This window comes from Aulonocara stuartgranti (assembly GCF_965226115.1).
Source record: "Aulonocara stuartgranti genome assembly, chromosome: 16".
Lineage (NCBI taxonomy): Eukaryota > Metazoa > Chordata > Actinopteri > Cichliformes > Cichlidae > Aulonocara > Aulonocara stuartgranti.
The window spans coordinates 15,847,814-15,871,483 of NC_138952.1; the positions used below are offsets into that span (position 1 = coordinate 15,847,814).

At 40.9% G+C, this 23,670-nt stretch overlaps 1 pseudogene across 1 annotated transcript in view; it reads left to right on the plus strand.

The window, feature by feature from the left end:
* Position 1: 1 nt before the first annotated feature.
* The window catches only part of LOC309691155 (sodium channel protein type 2 subunit alpha-like), a 55,071-nt pseudogene continuing 31,402 nt past the window's right edge, over positions 2-23,670 (plus strand). The window contains exons 1-7 of the transcript XR_014280758.1: positions 2-76; positions 13,461-13,781; positions 17,124-17,242; positions 17,703-17,792; positions 17,872-18,000; positions 18,224-18,303; positions 20,130-20,333. The product of XR_014280758.1 is annotated as a sodium channel protein type 2 subunit alpha-like (transcript). The remainder of the gene's footprint in view (positions 77-13,460; positions 13,782-17,123; positions 17,243-17,702; positions 17,793-17,871; positions 18,001-18,223; positions 18,304-20,129; positions 20,334-23,670) is intronic.

Here is a 23,670-nt window from a genome sequence, read left to right on the forward strand (position 1 = left end):
TGCAGCTGTTTCTTATAAGCCCGCTAATTGTCAACTGGGAAGGTGTGGATGTTAGTGGTGCATTCCTGGACATCAGGTGAGATCCTACCCCAGAATCTACTTCACTACAAATTCATCTCATGTAAACAATAACGTGGCGCACAGCTTGACGTGAAAGGCACATACCTTTGACATTGCCTGACACACACACACACATAAATGCAAAAAAGGAGTTTTGAAAAAATCTCCGTTTTCGGTGATTCGAAACGCCATTTAGGTGTGGACGAAACAGCTGCGTTTTCAAAAATACCCGTGTAGGTGTGGACGTAGTGTAAAAGAGTTAGTCGTTTATTTTCTTACTACCTGTCATTTATTGCAGATTACTTGTATTAGCTTAATTGTTTACTAAATGTTTGAGGTCTGAAATAAACCACTATGGAGAAAAATATGGATGTGTGTGGTTGGAGGATGTGTGTGTGCGTGCGTGCGCGCGGGGGGTGGGCTCGATCATTTTTCTTGTAAAACAAAGGGGGGCCTAGCAAAAAAAGTTTGGGAACCTCTGGGTTAATTGGTTAATCCAAATTGCCCATAGGTGTGAATGGTTGTATGTCCCTGTGTGTTGGCCCTGCGACAGACTGGCGACCTGTCCAGAGTGTACCCTGCCTCTCGCCCTATGACAGCTGGGATAGGCTCCAGCATCCCCCGCGACCGTGAAAAGGATAAGCGGAAGTGAATGGATGGAATATCTGAACTGTCACGTCTATTTTATTTACAGCCCATAGCCTATGGAATCATGGAAACCTTGAAACGAAACTGAAAAAAAATATTGTAACTGAAATAAATGTATTGAAAAATCTTGTATCGAAACCAAAAAAAATTGATAGTGAAAAACAATTAATTGAAACTGTTTTCGCTTACAATTTTTTTTTCGGTTTCAATCCATTTTTCAGTGTCACTCTGCTGGCACTGTTTTGGCGTCCGGGTGCGCGCTGGGGGGGATTCCGGCCCGCATGTATTTGCATACATTATAGAGGCCACTAGTGCTGACCAAGCTGCCATCTTTCTCTCTTCCCGTCTTTCAATGCCTGCTTCAATTTCAGCTTGACCCTCCAAACCGCAAGTAAGTAATAATTTTTTTGTCATCTTTCCTTGCTGTCCCACTGGACTGGACATTAGTTTAGTTTTTTTTAGCTAGGTATGGTGAAGTTGTGGTAAAATGCTGGTATTAGCCTATTCATCGTAGCAAGCTACCCTGAAGCTAATATTTGCTAAATTTAGGGACACCCGTGTCTCTTTAGGAGTTGGAGGCCGGTGTTGAATGGCCCAAGATCTCATCAACAGGCAGTGTTGGATGCACGTATTTAAAATACAAAATATGAGTAAATGTATCCGTTACAGTTACTGTTCAATAGGTGATATTGAGAATACAGTTAGTTTGTTGAAATAAATGGATTACATGGCGGTATTTTCCTGTTTCATATGTTAGGCTATGGTCTCTCTATTTTTGGTAATTCCACGCTGGTGGAAACCCAAACAAAACTCGCAATAAGAGCCTCTAAAAATTATTATACACAATGATTTAATATGAAGGCAATAGCAGAGTGTTACAGGCATCGCCCTAAACAATGTAGCCTCATGGGCAGTGTAGTCCGTGCTGCAGGGAGAATGGACTGCCATACCCGTTATGTGTCTGTGAGCGAGGGAGGGAGAAAAAGGAAAAGTATGAGCTGTTACGGAGCAGAAACGGGAGCTGGAAGCATGTAAATATAATAATAACCACTGCAGCCAAAAAGAGTGTCTGACGAGCCCAGCTGTAAGTAAGCTGTTAAGACTCGACTGTACATCGTGTTCGTGTTTTGGTCCGAAACAATAAGCAGCCTTTCAACGCCTCTCTCTGTCTCTCGCTAGCAAACTTGACCCAGACAACAAAGTAAAGCTAGTTTTCAGCTAGGAGCCCGACACGGACCCGACATATTAGCCAGAGGTCCCTTTACTACGGTTCGGAGCCGCGGACCTGTTTTATATATGCGCTGAATAGTTTTCTACACGAGATCGCTGCAAAAAGTGCAGCCTTACCTAATGTCCACCCTACTGTTACTCATTTATATTAAGATTTTAACATCTAGTTGGTATTGGTATGGCGAGTAGCCTTCAGTAATAGTAATAAATCACACAGCAATAGTACATTCATGTAGTTGTAAAGTATTCAGAATACATTACTTCTATAATCTTTGGTAGAATACATTTTAAAATTAACCTTCCCAACACTGTCAACAGGTTAGCACCTCATACCACAGTGCACCAAAGCAGTCTCATGAGTGCTGGGAAGGACAAGCCCAGAGCCCAAAACAGACAGTGCAGGAGATGACAAGGTTAGTAATTGTATGGTGAAAATTATACTTCTAGTTATCTTGATTGGCAAAAGAAAAGTAAATACAAAATCTGCTTCTCACATATACGGCATATAGGGCATTTCCAAGATTTTTTTTTTTTTCCCAAAACTTCTTCAATTTCTTTCATTACAGCTGTCCTGTGCCAGATGTTCTGTTGACCCACAGTGAGAGGAATCATTTCAGAAACACCAGGAAGACTGAAACTCGTCGCCGGGATCAAGCAGGGCTCGTGATCTTCACCAGCAGCTCCCTCACAAGAAGGATAAACCCAGCATTTCATGAACACTGATGGAGACCTTTGCTTTGTGTAATGTTAGAAGTACTCCGATAATCCTCAGAGGGTCTGGACTTTGACATAATATCATATCTTTAAGTCCTGTAGAAAGTTAAATATATGTTGTGCTCTCTGGTTACTCTGGTATGAATGACTCTGAATTACTTTATGATAAATAACACACTATTGTCAAAAAACAGGGAAAAAATTCCAGATCAAGTTTTTAGTTCAAATACAAGTAATAACCTTTGACTTTAATCAGGTTTTATTTAATTATGTCAGAGAAAACAACATGTGCTCTTCATGTAGCTGAGTACATTCAGTGTTTAAAACAGAAGTTGTGCAGATCTGAGATCAGCAGTTTTCTGAAACACCAAACTGAGGTACTGTTAATGCTGATGTATAGTGACACAGTTACAGGGGTGATTAATCCTTTTGACTTTTTGTCTTTAAATTTATCAATAAAACAGCTGCAGCTTTCACTGACAGCACATGTGGTACTTTAACCTTTGTACTGTTTTCTTCAGTTAATTTTGGAGTTACTACAAAGATTGAAGACATAGGATGATCTGTCTGCTGTCACTGGGTGGTGCTGAGGTCTGAATCTGAGGATGGCTCCTGTAATCACAAACAGAACAGAATCATCACAAACTGAATGTTACGGTTCGGCGTTGGCAGTGTATTGTTTTAGGCTTTTTGTTTTGGCGTGACTGTTATGTGTTTCCTGTTTTACTTTGAAATTCTGTGTTATCTTAGTGTTCAGTTTACGTTTCCTTGTCTCGTCAGGTCTTATTTGCCCCAGCCGTGTATCCCTCCTGTGGTCCATTCCCTAATTGCTCCTATGTATTTAAGCCCTGTGTTTCTGTATGTCATGGTCGCGATCCCCCCGTTGTAAATAGTTTGGTGCCTTGTGTTTGGTGATGTAAATAAATGTCGTATCTTGCTTTAAATCTCGTCTTGGGATTATTTTTGTGGAAGTTGCACGCCGGTTGCCTAGGCCGGGGTGTAACACTGAAATATAAAGTTTATCTCAAATCTGAAATAGAGCTGATCCTTCTCTGTCCTCACACACTCGGGATCTGAAGTTGTTCAGTCCTACAGTTCTGCCGACAGCTGTTTATTTTTTATTTGTTTTAAAGGCCTTATATACTAACACATTTTCTAATATCATGTTTACCTTTGAGTTGTTGATGCTTTATAAATGGACATCTGCAAAGATGAGATGATGGAGCAGGTTTCAGTCGAGGTTCAGTCTGCTGCTGCATCCTGGTCACAACATACGGAGGTGTTATCAGCTCAGTATTGAACAAGAAATATTAATGTTTCAAGTTATTTGTCCTAAAGCAGCGGTCTCCAACCTTTTTTGCGCCACGGACCAGTTTATGCCCGACAATATTTTCACGGACCGACCTTTTAAGGTGTCGCGGATAAATACAACAAAATAAAACCAATACCGGTACCGAAAAAAAGATTTATTCATAACACACAAAAGACCCAGGAAAACCAAGTTAACGATAAAAACGATAACAAAATAACGCTGAAAACCCATAAAAACCCTGAAAACCATACATTTCACACCTGAGCCTCAACTCTCGCGGCCCGGTACCAAACGGCTCACGGACCGGTACCGGTCCGAGGCCCGGGGGTTGGGGACCGCTGTCCTAAAGGATGCAAGCTGTACAGAGTACTGCACATGTGACTTTGTGAACATAACTCATTAAAAATAATTCGGACAGTTTTTTAACCTGAATATTTGTATCAAACTCAGTAAAAAAAATGCTATAAAAAAAAAATCAGTGTGTGATTCTTACTCTGAATCTGAATAAGTACGCGGGACCACTGCGTGCAGTAAGACCATCTCTTTTACTTCCTGTATTACCATTCCCCCGGCATGCATTGCCAGTGCGTAACATGTAATTACACAATCAAACAATGAACACATACTGCCCATACAACAAATGTACCAGAGACAATTATGAATACACCACATCTCCCCTTTTAAACAAAAACAGAATATTACTTTTCTCAGGACAGAACTTCCAACCAGACTACCTCTTGATTCTTTTTTTTTTTCTCTTTTTCAAAGCCATACAAGAACATCTGGCAAACAATCTGCATTACATTTTTAACCTTTTCTTTTTCTTTTCTTTTTTTGACAACTCTCTTTAGATTTATTTTACTGTGCTCTACAAAACCATTATAACACAGTTATATAACAACAACCTTTTTTTTTTTTTTTTTTCTCTTACAGATCTAACTTTTTAGGTTTGACTATTGGCCTCCCTGACTTGGTTCTGACCACATCAGTGTTAACAGGTGTAGCAGGGATCACACTGGGTGTTTGAGGCTTCTGCAACACAGGCACATTAGCAGGTTCATGCACAGGTGAACTTAAAGGAATCAAATACACACGATTACGCCTCACAGTCCCTTGTGGTAACTCCACTGTTTATGATCGGGGTGTAGAGTGATTTTGGATAAGAGTGCCTGTAGTTTTGACATCAGTCGCCCAAACTTGCTCTCCTGGGGACAGGCTGCATAAAGGTTTTGCGCGGTGGCGCCTGTTGAAGTTTGCCATCTCCATCATCCTCTTCTCCCTTTCCTTTTGAGTGAGCAGTGCGTTGTCCGGCAGTGTAGGCTCCAGCTGCGATGGAAGCATCGGCAGTGTGGTTCGCAGACGTCTGCCCATTAAAAGCTCTGCAGGGCTGTATCCGGACTGCAGTGGTGTAGCTCTATAGGCAAGAAGAGCTAGATAAGGATCAGCTGCTTTTTTCAGAAGATTTTTTACAGTCTGCACAGCACGTTCTGCTTCTCCATTACTTTGCGGAAACTTGGGACTGCTTGTGATGTGTTTAAAGCCGTATGCTGCTGCAAAGTCTGTAAAGATTTGACCTGAATACTGTGGCCCATTATCAGACATGAGGACCTCTGGGATGCCATGACGGGCAAAGAAAGATTTCAGGTGAGTAATGACGTCGTTTGATTTTGTCCTGTTTAACAAAGCAATCTCAACAAATCTAGAGTGATAGTCAACAGCGATAAGGTAAGTTTTCCCTCCCAGCTCGAAAAGATCTGTGCCCACTCTCTGCCATGGGCGGGCAGGGTATTCTGTTGGCATGAGTGGCTCACTGTTATTGTGTCTTTCTTGAATACACGTTTTGCCCTTGAGCACAATCTCAGAGATTTGTTGACTCAGCCCGGGCCACCACACTGTTTGGTGTGCACGAGCTTTACATTTTACAACACCTTGGTGTCCTTCGTGTAGTTTTTCCAGCACCTCGTTTCTCATTGCTGAAGGAATGATAAGCCGTGTGTCTTTTAACAAAAGGCTGTCTTCAACAGTGAGCGTGGCTCGGTCAGGCCAGTAATTTCGCAGTAAAGGCTCTTGTTTTGCATGTTCTGGCCAGCCTTCGGTGCACATGTCCATGACGCGAGCACACACACTGTCGCTTTTCAGTTGTTCCTTCAGTGTTTGCATATATGATGAACTGACAGGCATGTTTGCTACAATACTGTCCACATATGTCTGTGCTTTCCATTAGCTCTTTGTCTGACTGGTTTTTGGTCATTGGTTTTTTTCTGAGGTGAGCGGGACAAAGTATCTGCTGTCCAGAGCGATTTCCCTGGGGCGTACTGCACAGTGTACGAGTAACGCATGAGTCTCATTCTGAATCGCTGGATCCTGGGTGGCAAGAGATCCAGAGCTTGTCCTCCCAGTAAGGAAACGAGAGGTTTGTGGTCCGTTTCAAGACAAAAATGTTTACCAATCAGGAAATCACGAAAACACTCACACGCCCATGTTGATGCCAGTGCCTCTTTTTCCACTTGTGCGCATCGTGGTTCAGTAGGAGAAAGGGACCTCGATGCATACGCTACTGGTCGCCATCCTTCTTCCCACAGCTGCAAAAGAACACCTCCGAGACCATAGGATGAAGCATCTGCTGATACTTTATTGTCTCTGTTGGGGTCATACATTGCGAGCACTGGGGGTGAGGTCAGGGCATCTCGTAATGTTTTGAAAGCTCTCGCTTGGTCAGTTCCCCAATACCATGCGTTCTTTTTGGAAAGAAGATCTCGCAGGGCTTTGTCTTTTTCAGCTAAATGGGGGATGAACTTGCCCACTTGATTCACCATGCCCAGAAAACTGTGCAACTCTGACACATTAGTTGGCTCTGTCATTTCTGTAATTGCCTCCGTTTTCTTCGGGTCAGGACTGATACCTGTATCCGCTATGATGTGACCCAAGAAAGCAACCTTGCTCTGGGAGAGCTCGCATTTTTCAACATTCAGCGTTATGCCTGCTTTTTCCAGTCTTTGCAGTGTAGCATGGCGACGGGAATCATGCTCCTGATGGTTACGTCCCCACACCAACACATCGTTAATGTGACACACCACTCCTTCGAGACCCTCGATGACCTCCGCCATCATGCGCTGAAAGTGTTCGGGCGCTGAGTTGATCCCAAACGGTAGGCGGTTAAAGTGGAACCGCCCAAAGGGTGTGATGAAGGTGGTGAGTTTGGCAGACTCATCAGACAGGGGAATCTGCCAGAAGCCCATGTTGGCATCCAGTTTGCTAAACACTTTGGCTCCTGCGAGCATTCCTAGACTTTGTTCAACCGATGGCAGCACATATTTTTCACTGCACACATACTCATTTAGTCCGGTAAAGTCTACGCAAAGTCTTAGCCTAGGGCTGTTTTTCTTTGGAACAACAACCATGCCGGCACACCAATCCGTTGGTTCCTCAACTCGGGTAATGACACCAAGCTCTTCCATTCATTGGAGTTCCTCCTTTACCCTTCCCATTAGAGGCAGAGGAATCCTTCGCGGAGTTTTGAGTGAGTACGGCACAGCATTCGGTTTGAGTTTAATGTGATAGGCCCGCTGCACTTTCCCTAGACCATTGCAAAGTTTAGGGTAAGTAGTCTTCAGGGTGTGCATTGAAACCGCGTCAACTCACACCAGCAGGCCAAGAGCTGTAATGGCGGGCAGGCCTAGCAGTGGAGTGCTCAGGTTTCTTACAACATAGACCTTCTCTGTTGTCTGTTTCGCTCCGTAGTTGAGCTGTAGCTTTGTAAAACCTGCAACGTCCAGTGGTGTTTTTCCAGGGCCTAACAAAGGTTTTTCTGGCTGCTGGAGAACTGGTCTGTGTTCGTTAGCAAAAATCTTTGATAAGTCCGAGTCAGCAATTACAGTCACATCTGCTCCAGTATCCAATTTGAAAGTGATTTTTGCATCTTTCACTTGTATGATGGCTGTCCACGCCTGGCCGTCACTTGAAACTGAGCCTAGGAAGAAACCTTGCTCCTCTTCCTCCTCAATACTTTGCACTGTCTTGCTTTGTCTGCAGAGTCGCTGGTAGTGACCTTTTTTTCCACTTAAATGACATTTTGCATCATTTGCTGGGCACTCAGGTTTCGGATGTGGAGAGCCTCCGCACTTGTAGCATTTATTACTTTGTCTCTTGCTATATTGCTGTTGTGTTTTGACAGTTTTATTTTTGAACATGTTGAACTTTGTTTTGTCGTGCTTTTGTATCACTCTGTCAACTGTTTTTGCATTTACATGCATTACATTTGTTTCACTTCTCAAAGCTGACGGTTGCTTTTTGATTTCTTCTGACTGCCTGGCCATTTTTATAGCTTTATCCAAGTCCAAGTCTTTTTCCATCTGCATGCGCTCAGACAGCCTCGTGTCGGCCAAGCCCACTACTATTCTGTCTCTTATCAGTTCATCATGGAGCGGTCCGTAGTTACAGTGCTCTGCTAATGCATGCAAAGCAGTCACGAATGCATCAACAGTCTCATTCGGCTCTTGTTTGCGCATATTAAAACATGCGCGCTCATAAACAACATTTTTCCTGACAATGAAAAAGTTGTGGAAGCTATCTCTCACTTTAGCATAGTCCCGTTGGTCTACATCACTTAACTTTAGTCCTCTCAGGACGTCATCCGCTTCGTCTCCCATACAATATATGAGAGTGTTCACTTGGTTTTCCTCCGAGCTCGCAGACAGATTACTTGCCTGACGGAATCTCTCGAAGCGACGGACCCATCTTGTCCATTCGTGTGGTTGGGAAAAATCAAAGGGCTCCGGTGGTTGGATGCTAAACGTAGCATTGGGAGTGCTAGCCGCGGTGCTAACTCCTGCCCTCGGACGATCGTCTACGTCGTCATTCGGCATTTTGTTTCCACCTTCCCCTTCTCCTCACACTCAGCAGATGTATGGAGTCTTACAAGTCACACAGCACTTCTGACACCATGTGTGATTCTTACTCTGAATCTGAATAAGTACGCGGGACCACTGTGTGCGGTAAGACCATCTCTTTTACTTCCTGTATTACCATTCCCCCGGCATGCATTGCCAGTGCGTAACACGTAATTACACAATCAAACAATGAACACATACTGCCCATACAACAAATGTACCAGAGACAATTATGAATACACCACAATCAGATGAAAAATGTAACATTTTAACTTAAGCTGACAAGCGGAAGTAGTTGGTTTCAGTACATAAGTATCGGGCTTTGCTATTTAATCCATAGCTATTGACTAATGAGGGGTTACTGAAGGTTTTTAAAAGTTGGCATTAATGTCCTTCCACATGTGGAAAGCGACAGAAAACATGCTGCTGTTTGCACATATTTAATAATCAGCTCTGCACAGGAGCAGAAGCAGAGTCCAGCCTGTTGCTCTTACAGTATAATACTCATAATAAAAGTACAGTAACCGTGGTTAGTCACTAAGCAGCCCGGTGCGTTTCTCTTGATTTCTTTAGTCATGGTAAATTCATTCACCTGCAGGGGTTAGCTAAACAAACTTTACAAAACAAGTTTCTCCGAAAGCCGCGTGCTCATTTTAGCTAGCTAAGGACCTAAATTATGGATTATCTTAAAAAACACATTTAATTTACCAAAAATATTGCGGTGGGGCCTCAGGTCCTCCTGTCCGGTAGTCCAATTTACTGAAGAACACCTCAGGCTGTCACTTTGAAATAGTCGGTAATGTAAACGCTGGACCTCTCAGCATCTGCCATTCCCGAACAGACACGTGCAAGTTTGTCCGTGACCGCAGCCGCGTCGTCAGTGTTTTCTCCAGTCATTGGTCAGCATTATAATATATGCAAATACATGCGGGTCGGAATCCCCGCCCTCCCAGCGCGCCCCCGGACGCCAAAACAGTGCCAGCAGAGTGAAACTGAAAAATGGTTTGAAACCGAAAAATGGATTGAAACTGAAAAAAAAAATTGTAAGCGAAAACAAAAAAAATTACAGTTTCAATTAATTGTTTTTCACTATCAATTTTTTTTTCCGGTTTCAATACAACATTTTTCAGTACATTTATTTCAGTTACAATATTTTTTTTCAGTTTCAATATTTTTTTCGGTTTCGTTTCAAGTTGGCATCGTTCTGATTCCATAGAAGAGCAAAGACGTGGAGCCGTTACCGACATGGTGAGCTGAGCTCAGAGTGAATGAAAACATGATCCATAACAGCTGCGCTGTTCCTGTAATCACCACTAAAACCTTTACTGGGAAAATGTTAGCGGGAGTTATTCATCAAAGCACCTCATCAAGAAACGCTGAGACGAAGAAAAGCAAATTTTGTTGATGCTCCATCCACTGCCCTTTGTTTTTTACACAGCGAAAAATCTCCAGTAAGCCTCAAGATGTCGTATTAAAATATGCAGATGAACAAACAGGGGGGAGTCTAAAGGCATATTAATTTCAAAGCTTTCTTAACATTTTTCAGATTGAAAGTGAAATATATGATATATTTTTTAATGTATGAAATTTTATTAAATGGCATTAATATTTTAAAATATAAAAAAGAGGTTTATTAGGCTGGACACTGAATTATCATTAATATTAATTAATGTGTAAAACATCATAATGTCTGTTTTCAGCAACACAAAAAAAATTGCCTCCTATTAAGAGACAACAGAGAAAAGGTCAATTGTTTATGCCTTAGTTTAGATTATTTTATTTGACTTTGACCTTTGACTGTACTTGATATTATTTATAGATTTTTGCCTTTTCTGTTTTCTTTAAAAAATGTGATATGGGATGGGATGTACATTCAATCAAAGGGTTTAGTTTTTGCTTTTATTGTTGTTTTTTGACATATGTTGCATGCAGTTGAAATCTATCACAAACCACCTCTTATCTCATCTAAGTACAAAAACACACTTTGAGGTCATACAAAATTAAATATTAAAGATTGGTTACTGATAAACTAAAGAAGTGATACTGAAGCTTTGAAGTGGCTCATATCTTAAGCTGTGCATAATGAGCTGTACGCTGACAGAATGATGCATTCCTGTTTAGAGGTTACTCACTGCAGGCTGAGCTACAGGAAATCAAAGTTTATTTTATGTTTGCAGAAAATCATGTTTCTGCTTTTTAATTCCCTTTATACAGTATTGGTTTATTTATATAATACAGCAGCTGGATCTTTAGCTAGCAACTCACCATGCGACAAAATGCAACCAAACAGTTTGTCTACTTACTGATGTTTGTTAAGCTGATAGAGATGCTGAATTACCTGCCAGTTAAAAAGAAACATCACTCACTTCATGCTTCCACCTCTTCTGTAGAGTTAGCTAGATGCTGAAGTAGTGTAAACACAACTTACAGTCACCTGCACTTTCTTAAACGCTATAAATGATGCTCTTGAACCTAAAGTAACAAGTCCATTTTGAAAATGTAGTAGAAAGTACAGATATTTGTTTATAAAGGTAGGGAGTAAAATTAAAGAGTTATCAGAAAAATAAATACTCCAGTAATGTACAGATAAAAAAAAGTGTTTCTACTTCGTTATTTCTGCCCTCTGACAACAAAACACCACTTTCTACAGTACAATATTATTTATTCAAATACTGTTCGTGAGCGTATTGGATTACGGTGTGGTCAAACACTACCTGTTTATGCCCTGTCCTTATCTTCAACATCATGCTGCTCTGTTGTATCATAATTGCTCCTTGGGGATAAATAAAGTCTTTCTGATTCTGACTACTTTTACAACATCAACAACAACAACAAAAAAAACCCTGTAGAATGAAGGAGGGCATCACATAAAAGCTTCCAGTTCATCAAATCTGACTGAGCAGTCCTTACCTTTAAAAACAATCACTTTTCTTCCTTGGTAAATGGTAAATGGCCTGCATTTGTATAGCGCTTTTCTAGTCCCTAAGGACCCCAAAGCGCTTCACACTACATTCAGTCATTCACCCATTCACACACATATTCACACACTGGCGATGGCAAGCTACATTGTAGCCACAGCTGCCCTGGGGCACACTGACAGAGGGGAGGCTGCCGGACACTGGCGCCACCGGGCCCTCTGACCACCACCAGTAGGCAAACATGGGGTTAGTATCTTGCCCAAGGATATTTGGCATGCAGCCAGGAGGCAGCCTGGGATCGAACCACCGACCTTCTGATTAGTGGCTGACCTGCTCTGCCACCTGAGCTACAGCCACCCATCCTTGCCTGTTCTGTATTATATGTTTCTTAATCTCTGGTGAAGTTATAGCACATTTTCTAAAAAAGTAACTTTTAGCTGCCCCCTTATTAATAGGGGGTCATCCCCTATATATGATGTGTTAGATTTTTACACCAGATGTAAACTGCTACACAATAGAGCTACTATCTGACTTTCTCCCAAGGAAATAAAGCAGCTGTACCTTTAGCTTACAGACAGATTGTGCAACACACTGAACAGAAACAGTGTGTGCGTTTTTTGATATTTGTTGAGCTGTTTGAAATTTGCTTCCGTGTTTAATTGCCACTTAAAAAAACATTACTCCCTTTTATCCTCTTGTGTGACCCTAGAGAGATGCGTAAGTGCAATGACCACAAGCTACTCAGATCAGTACTAAAACGCTGTTCTGGATCATTCCAGCCCACTTTAACCCCTGAATGTACTTCTATAAATGATGCATAAATTATGTGTGTGTGTGTGGGGGGGGGTTGTTTGTTGGTTTTTTTCCCTTTTTCTTTTCTTCATTGAGATAACAACTGGTGATGGATACACTAGAGGCTGTCTTTTATACGTTGTGGCTTCCTCCATTTAGGTTCAAATTAGTGTGATGCTTGAAAGTGTCCAGTGAAGCGCAATTACTCCCAGCAAATGTCTTAAACCTAAAGTACAAAGTAACAAAGTATTTGTATTTCATTATTACCCATTTCTGCTCTTGGAGAAAGAGAGTACATTCAAACTCGAAGCTTTTTTTTTGTTGCCTTTCGTTTCACACACACATTAAACCACAAAGGTAAAACTGAGTAACGAGGACAATTGATAGACCATTGAGTTTGTGACAATTGCGATTGCATTTGTATCATGCTAAAGCCAGAGAGAGGAACCCAGACAGATAGTAAGCAATCTGTGGGGCTTTTTAGTTCAGCTCAATTGAACCTCAACTTCAGTTCAATTACATTTTATTTATATAGCACCAAATCACAACCCCAGCATTCATATTTAATAGTGCATAGGTATTTCTAACACATCGTACCAGTCAGACCTATTAGTAGATCTAATTTTACCACAGCTGAAAGGAACTTGACAGGTGCATGACAGCTCATAATACCCCCAGTTTTCCTCCAATCAAAGAAGAGAAACAAACCTACCTTCCTCTATTCTACATTAAAACAATTGGTCAGTAAAAATCTGTTGAATTGCAAGTGATTAGTGAGAGGCAAGTCATAACATAACAAGTTTTCATTTGCATCTTTTAGCCAAATAATGGATGTAAAGACAATATAACTCTGCTGTTTATGCTGTTCTGTTTATCATATATTTTCTAACCCTACAGACTTTTTTCTTGTTGGAAGCTAGCTGTTCATCCTGAAGGTGTAGCAAGATGCAAAATGTGGCACAGTTGTTTATGCCACCAAGTCCAGACAGCTTCCGTCCCTTTAGTCGCGAGTCCCTTAAAGCCATCGAAAAACGGATTGCTGAAGAGAATGCCAAGAAACCCAAACAAAAGAAGGAAGAATGCAAAAATAAAATTAAGCTTACACCCAGCCGTGACCTAAAGGAAGGCAAATCACTCCCCCTTGTATATGGGGACATTCCAGATGGCCTGGTGTCGATACCACTGGAGGACCTGGATCCCTACTACAATAATCAGAAGGTAGGTTTGTTTGAATTTAACCTTGAGCACTAAGCTCAAAGTTTAGATCACTGCTCTGAACACAAGAGAATCAGGATTGGATTGTGCCTCATAAGGAAGAAGGCTATTGTGACAAAGAAAACATTTTTCCATTTAGATTAAGTCATCATTTGTGACACTGCATGCAGGTATTATTATGGTACTTTTGGCTTTAAAATGTAAAAATGATTTTAATGACATTTGTCATCAATATATAAAGGTGCTTATTAATTATTGCTGACATTTAGTAAGCAAGATATAACTACTCTTATATCTTAGTCAGCTGGCAGTAGTGTGCAAAAGTCTTGAACCACACTTGATTACCACTGCAAAAGAGGTAATGTTTTTGATATGTGCATGTGTCATTCTGTCTGTAAACACTTTTGATCTGACTCTGTTTTAATATTGATCTGAAGGTTAAAATAAAAATACTGCTTTAAAGAGCTATTTAAAATTCAAAACTACATTTCTTGCTGGCACTGATTGTATTGACAAAATATAGGTATACAGGGAATGATACTGTCATGGTCCTGGGTCATTTTGACCCAGTGTTCTTAGTTTTCCTGTGGTATTGTATTTTGTTCCTTATGTTCATTGGATTGTTTGGTTTGGTATTTGGATTCCCCCTGTGTCCATGCTTTTATTGTGGTGTTTGTTATGGTACCGTGTTCCCGTCCTTTGTGTTCTGTGTTCTCCTCATCCCCTTGTGTATTCATCCTTGTTCTCTGCCTCTCTCTCTCTCGGCCTCTTTCTCTGTGTACTGTGTTGTGTTTAAGGTCCACATCTTGGTGTCAGTATTTTCAGTTTCGTGTCCTCCCCGCTCGGTCATGAGTAATTGTCCTCAGCTGTGTTCCCCGTGTGTTCCCACTTCCCTCATTACCTTCTGTGTATTTATGTCAGAGTATCCCTTTGTTCCGTGTTGCGTTGTCCCTCTAGGTCAGGGGTGTCAAACTCAAATACACAGTGGGCCAAAATTCAAAACTGGAACAAAGTCGCGGGCTAACATTAATATTTATTGGAAAAAAAAAAATCTTCCTCTAGATATAAGAATGAATCTTTTCTTATGGACTCAAACACGTTTTGCTGAAAAACTGAATATGGAACAAGCAAAGCTTAATACTAAACAATATATATATTAACTGTATAATACCAGTAGGCCAGCTCTAATAGTAATTTGGTATGGCTTCGCGGGCCAAATGTAATTAGGGACAGAGTTTGACACCTATGCTCTAGGTTGTGTGCGTTCCCCTGTGACTTCCCAGCGCCTCAGCTTTAGTTTCTCCCAGTATAGTTTTGTATCACTTCTTATGTTCCTATTAATAAAGACCTGCCTTTTGAGTTTATCCCGCGTGTCTTGAGCCGTGCATTTGGGTCCTCTCTTGCCTTCACATAGCCGCCGCATGACAGATACATGGTAATATCACATTACTTTGACCTTATTTGACCTCTAATTAGAGGTCAGATGTTTGAACTTTCATAAAATGTTTGTATTAGCAAAATTTAGGAAAGGACACTAGTATATGGGGATTCTAAATTTCACATTACTCCATACTTTATGTGACCTCTGATCTCACTTTTATGTTTTCATCATTTTACATCATGTGATATAGAATGTATTATATTTATAAAGAAAGTATTGTCAGCGAAAGAAAATTAGTCTACATAGATTAAAAAAGAATAGAAAATAAGTATGCTTTACATTATGCCAAGTATATTAAAATGTGTTTCAACAGGGCAAATAACAAATGGCTGCACTATGTACTTGCTTTTACCACACTAAAAACATCTTAAAATACATTTAAAAAGAAGAAAGAAAATAAAATGAAGATGTACAAACATAATGCGGTTTCCTTAATAGTAAATAACTGCACAGAGCTGCCTTAGTGGAGGTTTGGACTTTTTGCTTTCAAGGAATCAGACTTTCTTGTCACTTGTAATTCTTGCAAGTGGTGTTGAGCAATAGTTCTCAAGGCTTCCTGAAAATTTTTCTTTGGTCATTGGCTGGTTTTACACTCATTTTCAAAAAAATCCAAACCTATATGGCCATGTATGAAAAACAGATTGCCCCCTAAACTTAATAACTGATGACAAAATTACCCCAAGAGCGCATCGATCATTCATGAAAGAGGTCACAAAAGACCCCAGAATACATCCAAAGAACCGCAAGTCTTATTTTCCCCACTTAAGGTCAGTGTTTATGACTCCACCATAAGAATAGAAAAAGAATAAAACAGAATAGCTCTTTATTGTCATTGTACATGTACAATGAATTTATGGGTGTTCCAAGCAAACTGTGCAAAAATTCAATATAAATAGTAAGGTGAGGAATAAATAACAAACAGGAGAGATACACACAATCAAGAGGAAAATATACAAACTAGAGGAATATATGCAGGGGTGTCTTCAAAATGCCTTGGAAATAGTGACAAGGTTTGAGTATAAAGTCCATGTGTAGGTGCCTTGAGTGATGGAGAGTTACTCAGACCGTGGCTCAGATTGCTTTCTTTTCATCATCACCCTTCATCTCCGTTTGTCACGTCACATCTGCCCTTAACAAATAGGAAAAAATCCAGCCAGAATAAATCCTGACACAGGACCTGAGCAAAGCATCTGGTTGTTGACTTCATAAACAGCCATCTGTAAAACATGGTGAAGTCTCTGTCAGAGCTACATTTCAGCCAGTGGTGGTGGAGATCTTGTCAAATTTAATGTAATTATGAACACAGAAATGTGCTGACAGATTTTCTTATACCTTCCTATACCATCTGGAAAGCGCATGACTAGTAATCATTCACATTTTTCTGCATGACAATGATCCCAAACACACTAACAATGAAGTAAAAGCATACCCAGATTGGAAAACACACAGTGAAATACTATCAGGTCTCCTAGGAGCCCAAAGCTTAAGATTACTGAAGCAGTTTGGGATCATCTTGACAGAACAGGAAAAAAAGCAGCCAACATCCAAAGAAGAGCATTGGAAGCTCCCTCAAGAACTATGTCTGAAGACTACTTAAAGCAATTCCAATGAAAGCTTGCCTAAGACATTTCAAGCTGTAAAATAAAGGTGGTCATACCAAATATTGACAAACTCTGCACAAACTCTGTTTTTGCCTTATATATTGTATTTCTATATATGTTTGCAGATGTCTCAATAAATCTCTCAATATTTAAAAATTTTAAATATAAAAAGTGGCTCAACACTTTTGCAAGTATTATATGTTATATAGATGTAAATTATAATGATACAATGCAAGACAGCGAAAGAGTATCCATATGTATAAGAGTATAAAGATGTATAAATGTCTGTCTTTTCTCTCCCAGACTTTCATTGTATTAAACAAAGGAAAGGTCATTTTTCGCTTCAATGCCAGTCCAGCCTTGTACCTCCTGAGTGCCTTCAACCCTCTACGAAGGCTATCAATTCAGATTCTAGTACACTCATATCCTTTTATTGGGATATGAATCTGATACGCATGAATAATGTTGATGCTGAGCTGTCTGCTGATGTAAGCCCAGGGTTTTGATGCATTCTCAATCATCCAGGAAAGTAAATCTCCAAAAGTTGATTCATGGCCATTGATCAGTGGTCTTTGATCAGTGGGTTTTGGTCAGCGGTTGATGATCAATGGTCATGAGAATTTGCATAATTAAGATTACTGACCTCCAAGCCCATTGTTCCTTCAGTCATTATGCAAATGTGCTGTTTATAAGATTGGGGAAAACTGTAGTCAGCTTGGATGAGTGACGAAATGTTTCTCCCACAAAACGCTACGTCCAGATGAACAGAATCAACTTTTGGAGATAAGCCCAGGGTTACATGTTCACGTTGTTACTTTATTTATACGGGAAAAAAAATACTTTCACAACAAAATCTGTTACTTCCTTGACAACAGCCTGTAAATTGTTCAGCGTGGTGATCATGTGCACTATTCTCACTAACTGTGCATTTATGACACTGAGCGATCCCCCTGAGTGGGCAAAGAACGTGGAGTAAGTGTTCTACAAACATACATAACATACACACAGTGTAGATACTGTGAAGAGTAACTGGTGTTCCTTTTTCTAACAGGTACACATTTACAGCGATTTACACCTTTGAATCCCTCGTTAAAATTTTAGCTCGGGGGTTCTGTATAGGAAAGTTCACATTTCTAAGAGATCCCTGGAATTGGCTGGATTTCTCTGTCGTTGTCATGGCGTAAGTACAGGGCTTTTTCATTATTTTTGTAGTTTTTGTCACACATCTGGAATTGACTCGCCAAAGAAATAAATAATCAGGCTTTTATAAACAGAGACATTGCTTGTTGGTGTTATTTTTTGGTACTGACTGTAGCTTCATTATTACTGTTTTTGCATGGTTCTATGTTACACCTACTGTCATCTCTGTAAATTTTCTAAAATAATTATAATTGTTCTTGCAGGTATGTACCCCTGGGCAATGTTTCAGTCCTTCGGACATTCAGAGTACTAAGAGCTTTCAAAGCAGTTTCTGTCATTCCAGGTAAGCAGTTACCATTTTTGTTTTGTTCTTTTATGTTTTAATAATTATATATAATAATTAATTGGATCCCTTTTGGTGCGTGGATATTTTCCTCTCGCTTAACTGTGGACCTTTCTGTGAGCTACACAAGAAGAGCTAATTTTGTTTGCACAGTTATTCTGTGAACTGTGCAATTTTGTTTGTCCATGGAGCAAAATGCAAAACCATGTACTGCTCTACCACTTGGATCTCTAACTAGTTTATAGTATAATTTAGCCTCCACCCACTTTTCATATGGTTAAAGAAGCCATACTATTCCATAAAGGGTGGTCTTATTAGTGTCTTATTGGTGAAGGCATGTCTTCCATTTTACTGTTTTCTGGCTTATAGACACATTCAGATTTCTTAGATAAATCAATCTCGAGTTAGAAAATACATGTTAATAAATGATAAGTTGGCTTACATGACTTAGGATGCATGTCATCTTATGACTGGTTCTATAGATGGCAATAAAAAAGACAAAGAGTGCTCTCATTCTAAGTCCATGAATGCTCAAATGAAATCAAAGGAGCTTGCAAAGAAAAGCGTCTGTACTTCTTTAAGTTGCTTGAAGACGTTTCACCTCTCATCCGAGAAGCTTCTTCAGTTCTAAGGTCAAATGGTGGAGAGTCCCAGATATAAACCTAGTGGGAGTTTCCCCCCACAGAGGGACAAAAGGACCCCCTGATGATCCTCTAATCGCCTGAGCCAAGGTGTGAAACTGGGTGTGGGTCCCAATCAGCCAGAGTTTCGGGTGAGCTCATTGTGAAACCTGGCCCCACCTTATCATGCGAATTCCTGAGGTCAGATGTCCCAGTGGGCATTAAGGCATCTGGGAAGGGATCTCAAAACTGGATTATAGATGGCAGAGAGTTGGTGTCTTAACAATGTGGTGTATGCTGTACAGTGCAGCGAGGAATGCCCAGACCTCTACATTGGAGAGACCAAACAGCCACTTCACAAGCGCATGGGACAACACAGAAGAGCCACCTCCACAGGACAAGACTCAGCAGTCCATCTGCATCTTAAGGATAAAGGACACTCTTTCGAGGATGCCAATGTTCACATTTTGGACAGAGAGGACAGATGGTTTGAAAGAGGAGTGAAAGAAGCCATCTATGTCCACTGTGAGCGACCATCTTTGAATAGAGGCAGGGGTTTACGACACCAACTCTCTGCCATCTATAATCCAGTTTTGAGATCCCTTCCCAGACGCCTTAACGCCCACTCACATCCTGGGCCATCTGACCTCAGGAATTCGCATGATAAGTTGGGGCCAGGTTTCACAATGAGCTCACCCGAAACTCTGGCTTATTGGGACCCACGCCCAGTTTCACACCTTGGCTCAGGCGATTAGAGGATCATCAGGGGGTCCTTTTGTCCCTCTGTGGGGGGTTACTCCCACTAGGTTTATATCTGGGACTCTCCACCATTTGACCTTAGAACTGAAGAAGCTTCTCGGATGAGAGGTGAAACGTCTTCAAGCAACTTAAAGAAGTCCAGACGCTTTTCTTTGCAAGCTCCTTTGACTACGATGACCTGGATGACTGAGAACCTTCACAGACCTATAGCTCAAATGAAATATGCTATAAATACAGCTACAAAGCCTTCTAAAATTTCCAAAAATGGATTGAATAATGGCGGCACCATTGAACAAGGAAAAAGAATATATTGAATAAAGACGCCATTGTTGACAGTAAGTGTTTCTAAAGATAAAATCCACTGGCATCACTTTGTATTGTTTGCTTATACATGTTAATAATATTTACTGTTTCTTAACTGACTGTAATCAATTTTGTGTTTGACAGGCATAAAAGCCATCATTAGTGCATTGTTCCAGTCTGTGAAGAAACTCACTGATGTGATGAGTCTCACCGTTTTCTGCTTGAGCGTCTTTGCCCTAATAGGGTTACAACTGTTTATGGGCAATCTGAAAAATAAGTGCATACGAGAAGATTTTTCAAAAGGTTATTGGAATAACACAAATGCGACTGTGGACTTTGAAAACATGAGTGAGTATTTGATTTTCCTCTTTAATGCTTTTTTAACACTGTCACAGTACACACACACAAATATATTAGGGGTGCAACGATACACAAAATTCACGGTTCGGTTCGGTTCGATACTTTGGTGTCACGGTTCGATATTTTTTCGATACAAAAAAATGTTCATGCCTCTTTAATTTGTCATTTATTAAAATTATAAATATATATTTTAACTCAAAAGTACAGTTTTTAAATTTAACCCTAACCCTTGTGCGCGTTTTTTATTTTGACAGCGAATGCGCACCTGGGGACCACTTATGTGCAGCCCTGGTTATTTAGCTCGTCATATTGCAGCCACAGAAATTCTTTTGTCCATGAAACCATAAAGCTGCACTTTCTTTTTGCCTTATAGTCTCATTTGTCATAACTTCTCCGTTTTGTGGTAAGCTTTTCTTTGGCTGTCACTTCTTCACCCCGACCTGTCTTATTTGGCTCAGCAGAACTAAAATATATATACTGCTACTTTTACACACGGACTCACATAAGCTCAGCGATTCTCTGCGCGATCAACCTCTCACATGTTTAAGCTTGCTGCGGGAGATTTCACTTGTCATGTTTGCATAGTAAGCTAACGATTAATAAGACGATGTCAGAGGAATTGGTGCACAAATTATCATCACTCACAGATCAGTGCTGTCATTGCAAAGTGAAAGCAAAAAAACGCGCAAATTCAAACGCGATTTCAATATGTCACATATTGACAGTGGCTCACCGATGCCAATGACATAATTACCCAGCTACATTTCTGAAAGAATGCAAAAGCATTGACATATATTTTTCCTACAATAGCCCGACGGGCAGGGAAGAGATAGATTTTTGTAGCCCGACTGGAAAGATCGCTAGCTCCAGGACGTCAGGCTAGCGATTTTGCAAGCCCTGTATCTGATTGAGGAATCACTCATCTTTGGAAAAGAGAGTTTATTACAGAGAAATGTCTCTTTCCAAAATAAAAGCTATACTATCCGCTTCTTCTGGGCTATATTCTCAGCAGCATAAGGAGAATCACGTGCTAACAGCTGTCTAAATGACTCGGCTAAAGTTAGTAGCATGCTTGTTGTTTTTGTCTTTGCACTAGGATGATGTCGGCGTAAATGTGCAGTCATATTCGTTGTGTTCCCACTAGTGCTTTCAGGTTAATCTCGTTGAAATGACCTTAACGCCACAACACGGCAAATCTCCGTTAACGAGCTACCGCCGATCGCCCCGTGCATGGGGCTAGACGGCCAACACGTTAACGAGCTAACTGCGCTAACACACTAGTTCACACCAATGTAATTAAGCATTGCATGGCACATCCAACATACTGTTTTACTTTAGTCCATGACTCGCTTACCTTCAGGGTCATACGTCACATGAAAACCAAAATAATTCCAAACGCCAGATCTGAATGAGAGTGGGGGAGGTCCATCTTGCAAGGAGAGCTTAACTTCTGTCTCGCTAGCTTGCCCTGCGCTCTTCCTCCTGACTATGCTGTCTGTGTTGAGCGCTCAGTGGATCTGCGCTCGACAGTGCAGCCTAGGCGGAGTAGTCGAACGCAGATTCACTGAGCGCTCAACACAGACAGCATCGTCAGAAGGAAAGTTGATAAAATAAATTACAAATGTTGTATTGTTCGATACATATGCGTACCGAACCGAAAGCACTGTATCGAACGGTTCAATATCGATACGAATATCGTTGCACCCCTAATATATATATATATATATATATATATATATATATAAAAACACCCAGCACGCCCCTGCGGGCGGTTCATCCTTCAAGCTCGGGTCCTCTACCAGAGGCCTGGGAGCTTGAGGGTCCTGCGCAGTATCTTAGCTGTTCCCAGGACTGCGCTCTTCTGGACAGAGATCTCCGATGTTGTTCCCGGGATCTGCTGGAGCCACTCGCCTAGCTTGGGAGTCACCGCACCTAGTGCTCCGATTACCACGGGGACCACCGTTACCTTCACCCTCCACATCCTCTCGAGCTCTTCTCTGAGCCCTTGGTATTTCTCCAGCTTCTCGTGTTCCTTCTTCCTGATATTGCTGTCATTCGGAACCGCTACATCAATCACTACGGCCGTCTTCTTCTGTTTGTCTACCACCACTATGTCCGGTTGGTTAGCCACCACCATTTTGTCTGTCTGTATCTGGAAGTCCCACAGGATCTTAGCTCGGTCATTCTCCACCACCCTTGGGGGCATCTCCCATTTTGACCTCGGGACTTCCAGGTTATACTCTGCACAGATGTTCCTGTGTGTATGTATATATATATATATATATATATATATATATATATATATATATATATATATATATATAAGAGAGAGAGAGAGTCAGTTTTAACAGGAGAAGGTGGCATGCTCCCCCCTGCCTGTTTATGTAAGAGACCATTCCACCATATGTGGGGGTATTTGTAGCTGATCAAGCGCTACGACAAAACTGGCTTACATAAGGACCGCTCCAGGAAAGAAAGACCAAGAGCTACCTCTGCTGCTGAGAGAAAATTCATCTGAGTCAAGCCTCAGAGTTGTGCTTATTTGTAGTATGCTTTCATTTCAGAGTGGAAAGAAACAATAATCTGCATATTTTTCAATAAAAAAAATTGGGGTGTTCTAAAACTTTTGAGTGGTAGTGTAGTAGTGGTGGGCAAGCAGAGGAAGATAGCTGTAGTGATAAATGTAGCTATACCGAGTGAGAGCAAAATCAGGAAGAAGAAAGCTTGAGGGTCCTGATCAGTATCTTTGCTGCTTCTAGGACTGCACTCTTCCCAGCAGAGACCTTGGATGTTGTTCCTGGGATCTGCTGGAGCCACTCACCTAGCTTGGTGGTCACTGTACCAAAATAGTTTGATAGTAATAGTGATAGATGTCTTCTTAATTCAAATAAATCGTGGGCCATAGAGTAAGAATGTCAAGGTCCTGGGTCTGCAACCCGGTATTTGTGTTCAGGCTCTGAATGAATATTCTTTGATTTAGTGTTATTCATGTTTTCCTTATTTGTCTCCATGTGTTATATACTTTTCTGTAGCCTTTAGTTTCCCTTTGTGCCACATTTAGTTACTTTCATCTCTGTGTTTCATGTTCCCTCTGTTCCCCTCATCAGTCATGTCTCTATGTCCCAGTGTCAAGTCTGGGTCTTTATGAATGTCTCATGTTTCCTGTTTTATTTTGATAGTTCCTTGTCCTGTGTGCAGTGTGTTCAGTTTTGCTTCCTTCCTGTGTCTTTATGTGTGATTCCCAGCTGTGCTCTCCTCCTGTGTTAGATTCCCTTGTTACTCCCGTATGTATTTAAGCCCAGTGTTTTCCTCAGTCTGTTGTCGT